The sequence below is a fragment of the Vidua macroura genome, chromosome Z, assembly GCF_024509145.1.
Source record: "Vidua macroura isolate BioBank_ID:100142 chromosome Z, ASM2450914v1, whole genome shotgun sequence".
NCBI lineage: Eukaryota > Metazoa > Chordata > Aves > Passeriformes > Viduidae > Vidua > Vidua macroura.
Window position 1 is genome coordinate 62,164,999 of NC_071611.1, and position 9,335 is coordinate 62,174,333.

General features: G+C 35.8%; 1 long non-coding RNA gene across 1 annotated transcript; it reads left to right on the forward strand.

The window, feature by feature from the left end:
• Positions 1 to 481: 481 nt before the first annotated feature.
• LOC128822251 (uncharacterized) lies at positions 482 to 9,080 on the forward strand. The gene is made up of 3 exons (XR_008441415.1): positions 482 to 569; positions 5,008 to 5,127; positions 9,000 to 9,080. It is a non-coding gene; the product is annotated as an uncharacterized LOC128822251 (long non-coding RNA).
• Positions 9,081 to 9,335: the final 255 nt, after the last annotated feature.

Here is a 9,335-nt window from a genome sequence, read left to right on the forward strand (position 1 = left end):
CACTCTGCTGAAAATTGAAGAGAGGAGCACTGTAATAGGAAAGTCAGAATAAATTTTATACATATTTAAAGCTGAAATTAGAAACCGTCAGATACATATGCAGAAGATATTGACTAAGTAGATTAATATTGGAAAGCGCATTATAAAATAAATCTTTGACAACTTATGTAGAAGTGCTGTAGAAACCCACAGGGGTTAAAATCTTTTATAAATTATTATTTAATGAGAAGGCTGTAGCTTTTCTGAGGCAAGAACCCCATCCTCAGAAGTGCATTCAGTCTCCACAACACTGACCTTTCTACTACACAAGGTTGTGTTGGTATCAGGTGCTTTTTAGCAGTGGGAATAATGGAGTGGCCACTGGTCTCATTACATTTATAAACACACATTTCTCTGTCAATACCAGACTGTGTATAGATTCAACCATTTCCCTCCTGCTTATTTAAATGCTTTTCTGATTTCTCTTGCAGCAGTGCTGTCTAGTTTAGCCTGCAAACCCCTTAATATTGCCATAATATCATCTTACCACTGATGCTGCAGAAAATGAGACAGTCATGTTTTGTCTTCAGGTAGGTAACAAGGTAAATCCAAAGCAGGTTGGAAAATGGGACTTCTCCACTCTCAGTGGATTTTGGGAACAGAATGCCAGCCTCAGCTGTAGATACAAAACTGCTGTACAAGACTTCAGCACCAACTTGAAGATTAACAGCAGTTAGACCTAGGGAAAGTCAATGCCATTTAAACTTACAGAATGCATATCTCTCTGGTCTGTCATCAAAACCAAACTGCAGCAGGCTGAAATACAACAAAGATCAAAATCCCACTTGCTGTGTACACAGGACTAGTCTTTGAAGGTGGTAGGACTAATGGAGTGAGTAAAATGAGCAGAACGTAGCACAAATGTTTTGCTTTAACTTTCTTACAAATACCATGTCATTAAGGTGAAAATTTGACACCTTACCTACAAATACTGTAGCCAAGAAATAAGAAATACATTTGCCTTCAGCAGACTCCATTTTCTCAATTGCTGATTCAGATGATTCTCCCCTAGAACAGTATTTATTTAGGCCCTAGAGATGAAAAAATCCCTCATCCAGTCCAGATGCATGAATTTCAAGATGTTCTTAATACCCAAATCAAGCTATGTGTCTTCACAAGGAAACTGTACTATTTATGATGGAATACATACGGAATTTAAGGAACCTAGAGATTTGCATGAGGAAGTGAAATGTTAGTAACACCTCTTTTAGTTCTTAGAAGATGGGTTGCATGCACAACAGATGTCATTTCTGTGAAACCTTGTTTAAAGGAGCATTGTACAACTGGCCACCATTTGATTGCCTCTAGCTATCACCCTAGTGAATAGGCAAAAGGGCTGTGAAGCAACTCAAGCATGCTTATGGTTATATTAACCATAAGCATTAATATAAGCAAACCTTCCCTCTGCAACACACACAAAAAAATAAGCTGTTTTAATATATCATTTTAATAAGAAATTATCAATTACGTTTGGTGTTGGGACATGTTAGGTAAGACACTGACATGCCCACATTCTCACATTTTCTTCTCTACATTTCTTTAAGATGTCACAAAAAAAATGACGTGTGTGTCAGAAAGTGGTTTTATCCTCATCCTCCAGATATAAATGAATTAAACCTTCCTTTAAGCAGCAACGAAATCTGAATGTGTAGGAGGAAGAAGGATCCATTTACTAATAGTGTATTTTCCATGTCAAAAGTTGTGTTTAAAAAAATGTATGTATATATCCAACTGCTCAAACCTTGCATATTTTTGTTGCTCTGTGGTACGTTGTCTCTGTCATTATTTCCTGTTAAGATACTGTAAGGATGCTCATTCTCCCAGTATTTTAGTGAAAAACAAAAGTCTCATCCTGGAAAGGAGAGCAATTCAGTTTAATTATGTTAACATCCTAAGGGAATCATGCATAATAACATTTATTTCTTCTGGGAGACTTTCTAGATGCAAAAGGATTTTGCCACTGAGCAGTCATAGAGAGGTGGAGAGAAGTCAGAGTACCATGTTTTATGCCACTTGCTACTTAGTTTTTTTTTACTGTAAAGCAGCTATTACATGGCATAGAAATATACAAAGCTCTCTTGGTTACTTCCTGGCATTCCTGCCATGTTTGAAATTGTTTTGATAAAAACATCTTTTTTCCTACTACCAATTTATGCAATTTAAAGTATTTGAGATGGCATTCCAGGGATTCATTACTAGGTTCATCTGCAGATCTGGTACAATATTAGAAGCTTCCTCACAGTGTTTTAATATTGACCTGGAAGACATATTTTAATGCAAGATTTGTCTTTCTGTAATACTTTTGTCTCTTGTGGAATCTTTACATAAAAATGTGAGAGTTTTAAAGTCCTTTCCATGAATACTGCAGGTGGAACTAGTAGTATTCAGCAACTTTTCTTGACAAGTAGCAGTTTCAAACACTGAATTTGTGACATAGTACTGGTTCAACTTCTACTGCCCAAGTTAACATAAAAATTTGACTGATAACACTTGCTAAACAGTAGATTGTCTGGAACTTAATTATGTAATGTCTGTCTTTCTTCTTCTTGGTTACTGTCAACTGTAATGTACTAAATCATGAGGTTAATGGAGATTTTTAAGTCTGCTTTGAGCCTTTTATAGTTCTTCCCATATTTATGCTAACCATTTTTTCTTTAATTATCTGTAAATTATTCTTGGCAAGGCTCCACTTTTCAATCGTGACCTGTTTACCGTCTACACAGGCTTTGCTTCCTCCTTATTTGTGCTGGCTTGTTGATACATGCTACTCTAACAGCTCTTTTCCTTTCCATATATTGCACACAAACCTTCTTCTCCTTGCCAGACATATCCTCACCTTCACAGCTTAATTCTCTCTCACTTTTTCTGTGTAACATGCAATTTCCTCTCACATTTCCTCCCACAGGAGATGTTTTAGGTCCCATTCCCAAAAAAACCTCTGGCATTAAATAATGCCCATGCCTGTCTCTTCAGTGGGCAGGCTTCTATATGTGTTTCATCTGGCCAGCAATTTGAGACAAGTCTTGCTCTGTAAATCATATTCACTGATTGGTTGCCATTCCTGCCTTCCTGCTTCCTTCAGGACAGTGAGACCAGGGCTGGTTATGCTCATCACTTCTGGCAATACCTTGCTCATGTTTTCAAATCAGTTGCAAGAAGTGTGTTGTAGTATAATATGAAAACAGGGCTTCTCTGTTTTTATTGAAAGTGAAAAGGCCATTAAGCTGGGGAGGGAAGTGCTGAGTAAGCTATACTTGCTCTACTAAAATACATTTCTCAATTTATTAAATGGTAAATGTATTATCCAATTACCTTCATATCCTTAACAAAGTTACAGGTCACTTGGAAATAAGTTCAACTCTTCTGTTAAAAAATAGGAAAGATCTCTGAAGTGGAGGATTCTTCATAGAGAGAACTAACAGATATTATCCTTGAAAGAGTATAGCTTTAAAAAATTTTGTATTTGCTCTGCTTTGTATTGTTTTAAGCAGTTCTGTTTTGGCTTAAATTTGAATGGCCAAAAGGAATTAAAACTTCCTAAAAAGGAATAAAAGTAATGTTTTTTTCTGATTTCTAGTTGTGAGTCTTTTGTTTAAATTAATGTCTCACTGAAAGCATTTATCTCCTTCTCTATTAATTTAAATCTGATCATTTACTTAATACTTAGTGAAAGTAACTAGGTAAATAAGCAATATAAAGCAAGGATCTTACAAAATGCACTTTTAACTTGACTGAGATGCTTACAGCTTTAAATTATTTTGATCTTCAGAATGCCAACAGCTGAAGATCTGAGTGTATGAACAAATTATCAGATTACAGATTTCTCAGTGAACTTCAAATGCAACAATCACTAATTTACAACCATGTATTTGTTCAGGATAACATACAGTCTAATTTGAGTTGTTTCTTCCCCAGTGAAGATAGGGAATTCTCACTCTTCCATTTACTGTTGCGTAAAAATGGAGATCCAGTAGGATCCCACCACGGATCCAGCTTGTATATAGGAGCTCTTATGGGATACAGTGCTTCTAAACTGAAGTGTTTCTGAGCAATAGCAGCATTCAAATGGTATGAAGAATTTGTAAATAACTGTACTGTTTAAAAAAAAAAAAAATCATTGGAGTTTGAGTCAGCCTCTATTATACTAAATGACAGAGTGTTTAATAAGAAGAGTTTTTGTACTTCCAACATATGGCCAGTGGACTCTACCCTCCAAGTAGTTAAGCACTGAATTAATTAATATTTCCTGGAATGAGTCGTAGTCCCCAAATAACTTCAGAAGAGGTCTGTTTTATCTGAAACAACAAGTTTCAGTGTCCCAATTAGCAAGAGACCTCCGGTTGAAACTTGTTTATCAAATCTTACAATGTTTAAGTCTAAGTTGGAAACAACTTGTTTTCATAGATAAAGGAAAATTAAAAGTCAGGGGGCCAGCTTTGATCCTAGGCTAACTCGGGTGACTTGCAGCCTTTTAAAACCAGTACAGCTGCAAGGTGCATCAGAGTATGAATCTGTATTCCAGTCAAACTTCTTTTTAATTGAGAGAAATGACACATCAGAATGACAAGTGTTCTTATGAGTAATGACTTCTTGTTTCACTACCTGTTCATTCAGAAATAACATGGATTACCTTTTTAAGTTTTTTTCTTCCCCCAGTTTTGAAGAGATCCTTCTCATTTATGAATGTGAAAACATTCTCAGTTTTTGGGTGGGTCAGGTTTCGGCGCATACATTTTCCCTAATGAAGCATGTGAGACTTTGTCAGGTCTAATGGTTAGCAACTGGACTATACAGAAGTTGAGAAGGTTTGTGTGGGCCAGCTGATACATTCATGATGGGTCACAGTTTAAATTTTAAACTAGAAAATAGCTCTGGTACCATTGTAAAAACATTTTTTTTTCCATCATTTTTTTAGCCCGAGAATTGCACTGAAGACCATTTATACCTGGATTTCACACTATTTTTCAGATTCTTCCTTCAAACCCAGAATTGCAGTCTTCAACATATTCACATGGCTTTGGTGAAACTGGTTTCACAAACACTGCAAAAATCAGTCTCCTCGTGCCTGCCATCTCCTATTATTTCTTGGTAGGTTTTGGTCTTTTTTCTTTTTGTTCATAAACAGAGTTCCATAAAACAATTTATTTAGCATTCCAAATATTACAATTCACAGTTAAGCACTGCCTTCAGTTTCAAAATGTGTGTTTTTGGACGCTCGGGTGCTTATGTCAGCATATTTAGAAGGATCTAACACTCTTCCTAAACTACTGATTGAGTGGCAGTAATTTGCTTATACCAGTCAAAGCCTCCTGACTATAAGTATTATTTCATATAAGACTAATTATAATGAGACAGTTCTGTGAAGGTATTTTCCACCTCTACTTTTTGATTGTACACAGATCTAATGTCCTGGCAGCTGTACAGAGCTCTCTGAAAAATGTTGCCCTTCCTTCTGTCTTATACTTCCTATGACTGGATGAGCTCCCTTAAAGCATGCTGATGTTTTTCTCCAGCTAAAAAATGTTTGTGTGTCTTCAGCTGTATTTCATCTGTAAAATTCTGCATGACAAGCTTTATTCAGAGAGACTTCACCTTTATTCCCTTGAGTATTTGCTCCCCTATCTTGTAAAGTTTATCAAATTCTGTAAGTTGGTGGTGAGGAAGTGGGAAGGAGACACCTTGTTCAAAATCAGTAAACAAGTTATTTAAAGCCCCTTCTATAATTTCTAGCTTATTTCTTCACCTGAGATACCACACACTTTTTAAGTTAATATTGACTGCTGCCTCCTCCAAATTCCTCAGCATGTCATTACTTTCCACACTTGCTCTCTCTCCAGACATCTTTGCACCTACTTCCCTGTGCAATATTCAGGTTTCAGTGGACTTAAAGTCAGCACAGTGTAAGTGATTCACAAGGTCCATACTGACTCAAGCTCTTTGTTTCCTGAGAGCTGTCAGTCTCCTGTGAAAAGAGTGTAGCAGGACATCCTTCACCACATGCACACATGATGTAGACTGCAGAATCATCTGGACTTGCATATTTCAACCTTCAATTATCAAGTTGATCCCCAAGAAATTTTATCAGATTTCTGTCTGTTTTCTGTTACATCTTTGGCATTATACTCTGTGACAATGAGTTCCACAGTTTTGTGGTAAAGATAAATACTGTAAAATTCAGATGCTTGAGTAGTTTCCATTTAACAGTTAGTTTAACTATTCTTCCTTTCTCCTCCCACACAAACAATTTGAAAACTTTCACAGTAACATTTTAAAAAATATAATTCCAAAGCATTATCACCACCATTTTATGTGTCATCCAAACACGACTCTTTTTTTAAATCCTTCAATGTACAAATTACATGGAAAAAACTATTTCTTGATGTTAAATACTTAGGAAAAAATACTTTACATTTTTTGAGCAATTGGAAAAGAGAAAAATCCAATGACACTAATATAATGTTTTGGAGGACACATCTGTTTCCTGTGCTCTGATTGAAGCATCTGATTCAGTTGTTATTATCCCTGTGGCTGACAGAAGTTATAACAGTGGTTTTATGGAAATACCTGTTTGTGTGGCAATCCCACACACTTCAAGCAGTTCCACATGGAAGATCCAAGTTTCCATGACACCAACACAAACCAGCAGCTTCCAAGAGTTAGTCTGGAAATGAAAAATTTACGTAGGAGCCAAACAGTGATGCATAAGAAACAATTAAATAGTAACTCTTTTTATTACATGTTTAACAATTATATCTGCCATACCTCCTGCTCTCAACAATTGGAATAAATCCATTATACTTAACTTGTCTGAAAAGAAGAACAGAAAAGAAGAATACTGCCTGATGATGGATGCATGAGAACAGAAGATAGGTGAAATTGTCTTCTCAGGCCTTGACAGTGGAAAGACAGCCAAAACTGCATAAAATCACAAGATAGAAAATTTACCTTGGGCATAGTTTCTACAGAATTCTAGGTTTACTTTCTACACAGTTCTAGGTTTCAGCTATGTCCTATAATATGCCAATTTTCTTAGCTTTTAGGAATTCTTTTTATGTTGTTGTAGATATCTTTTTAAATTTTTCTGCCTTTTTTGATCTGTTCAGCTTTGTACAGTGCCAAATTGTCAGAAATTTTGCATAAGGACAGGGATTTCTCTGCTTGCTCTAAAGAGCCTCCACTGTAATTTCACTGATAGGACACTTCTTTACATTAAGGAATTGACTGCATCCAGACCATTTATTTATATATATAAGTTTATATTGTTTGGTCATCCTCTGAATCTGGGTATTTGTACTTCATGAAGTCAATGAGAATTTTGCCATTGACTCCAAGGAGAACAAGATCAAGTTTTAATTCCATTTTCCCTCTAATCTATTTGATCTTTTCAGTCTCCTCTCACACTGTCACATCAAATCTTCCTAAACTTTCCATTATTTTCATCACAGCCTTGTTGCAATTAGTTATGATTAGGAGTAAAAAAAAAAAATCTTATTTATATCTTATGAGAGTTCAGTAATCCAAGCTCAACTGGTTCTTTGGAACTACTATCATTTTGTTTTTATTTACTATATCTGTATAAACCTCTTTACAAGATATTCTGAGCTTTAATTATAATTCTAAAGACGAAAAAGTCGAGTGCAGAAGAGTTACATGACTGATCCAAAGTTTCTGTGCAAGTCAGCAAATCAAATTGAAAGAAATTCACTGTATCACATTTTTTCTATTGCTTTAGAAACAAGACTGTTTCTTGCATCTTTACACACACACTTTTTTAATAAAATTCACAACTAACAAACATACTAAATAACTAAGTTAATTTACAATGATGTATTAATTAAACTGACCTCTGAGAGTGGACTATTTTTCCTGCCACCAAGTAAGCAAATTTTCCCTTGTGGCAGCAAGGAATTGTGACAGAAGAAAACTGTCTTCTAAGTTCAGTTTACATAAAAATATAAAGGACCATATTACAATTTTCTATACACAAATCTTTTGTCTTTTGACTGAAAATGTATTTTCTATCTTGAAATTTAGAAAATATATATATAATGTTGACTTGGGACAGAATATTATGAAATATTTGAATTGTAGTGGAATAATTTTCCCTATCACCAGCTACAGAGTCAGTCAATTAATTGGTTACCAGCAGGTCCAATCGTGCCAAATCCCTGTGTATTAAGGGATTTGAAGTAAAGGGCCAGGTATCACAGAAATTCAGAAAGAACGTCTTCTTTCCTACCTCCTCAGTGACTACTGTGGATTTAGCACCTAGGAAAATATCCTGAGCTTTACACCAGTTTGTCTCAAATGGCACAAAATATGGGCAGCAAAAAATTCCTGGCTATTTTGAATGGAATGTAATTTACAGGAGAATTATGCAGCTTATTGAAGGTGTTATTCTGTACTTTTGCTCTCAAATAGAGCCAATACAACAGAAGATGTAATAAGCAGTATCCTCCTGGCAGTTCTGCCTACAGCTGTCTTCATGATGACAAACGCCACCTGATAAATCTGTGGATGATAGCACTGAATTGGGTACCAGTGCTGGCAGTAGCCATAGGATGCAACAAGTGGGAGCACAAGGCACAAGCCCTGGGAAATTGGACTATGCAGTGTGTGATAAATCTACTTCGTATAAGAATTTTAAAATATGTATGTAACTAAATATTTTTTAATCAAAGCCCAGTTGTTCAGTATGGTCCAGTATTAGAGCATGTCACAGATCCATTGACTTGGTCTCCACCCAGCGCCTGAGGCAACAGTGTTTGAGCACTGTAACATAATCATTGACTTGATTTCTCCTAAAAGGTATTTGCTCCAGCTACCGTTCCTTACATTTCAATGGATGTGAGTTAGTATCACCAGTATTTCAGTCATGCATCTAAATTTTAAAAAAGTAAGCCTAACAAACAAACAGCTTATACCAATCAATGTGTGTAATGTGTGTTCATTCTTTCCAGGGCCAATGGAGAGGTGTTTTTCCCTCCTGTTTCTGCAATGGCTTGGTGATGGGAAGCATACCCCATCTGATATCTATCTTCTATATCTTGTACTGAAAGACCTCTTCCTTGAAAAAAAAAAAATAAAAAAGCCTTATCTACTTTGCAAACCCTTACTCAGAATATTTGCTTTGATTTTTATTGAAGCATGTCCATCACCAAGAATAAAATTCATTGAACTACAGACTAAGAGGCAAAGTATGACAAGGAAAGCAAAGAGTAGGAATTACGGACAAAAGAAGTTTGCTCATTATGACACTTTCTGGAAAGGATCCTATTTCTGTACCTCCTGTAAGG